We start from the raw sequence: 766 nt of genomic DNA, 5'->3' as shown, positions 1-766 counted from the left end.
GCTTAACGGAAGCACCACTAGTCATCTATAAGCACAGGATAAACTCCAGTTCCAGAGAATTCAGAGATGACATGAGACAGTATGAATGATCAACTAGAGAAAGAAAAAAAAGGCACACAATTTAAACCCGATGTAATATTAATGTATGCAAATAATTCTTAAAATATGCCAGAGGGCAGAGGAGGGGGATTCGGAGTTGGCCCAGAAGCGGAGGTCAGGAGCAGCGAGCAGGCTGCGGGAGAGGGCAGCAGCTAAGATAGGATTGCAGGCAGAGGGAACCCCGTGAAAGACAGCGTGAAGGTCGATAGGAAAAGGATACGGAGAAACCGAACAATGGGGACGGGTGAGCTATACAGCACGGTCGGAGGCAGACCGGGATTTTAGCTACCGAACGCCGGCGCCCAGGGCGCCAGGGGTTGACTGCAGTGAACCACAGAGAGCAGGGTCATGCCACGAAAGAAAAGTTGGGGGCTTCTGGGCAAATTCTGAGACAGGTTCTATTCCAAATGGCGAGAAGGGAGGCGAAAAGAAGAAACGCCTGTGTTTTACAGCATGAAATCAGTGCTTTGCCATTTCGGCGAGTGAATCGGCATTCAGCGACACGAGCCTATTGAAACGCCTCAATAGTTCATTCTTCGCCTTGCGCTTTTACATTTTAATGGGTATGAAGTCCACGGAATAGTAAATAATTACTCTGTGTTGCCGCCGCTGCCATTGGCAGCGCTGCGGAGTCCCCGCGCACCGGCCCAGCGAGCTGACCGCCACC

Source organism: Aptenodytes forsteri, unplaced genomic scaffold (genome assembly GCF_000699145.1).
Source record: "Aptenodytes forsteri isolate BGI_AS27 unplaced genomic scaffold, ASM69914v1 Scaffold208, whole genome shotgun sequence".
Classification (NCBI taxonomy): Eukaryota; Metazoa; Chordata; class Aves; order Sphenisciformes; family Spheniscidae; genus Aptenodytes; species Aptenodytes forsteri.
This window is presented reverse-complemented; position numbering follows the sequence as displayed.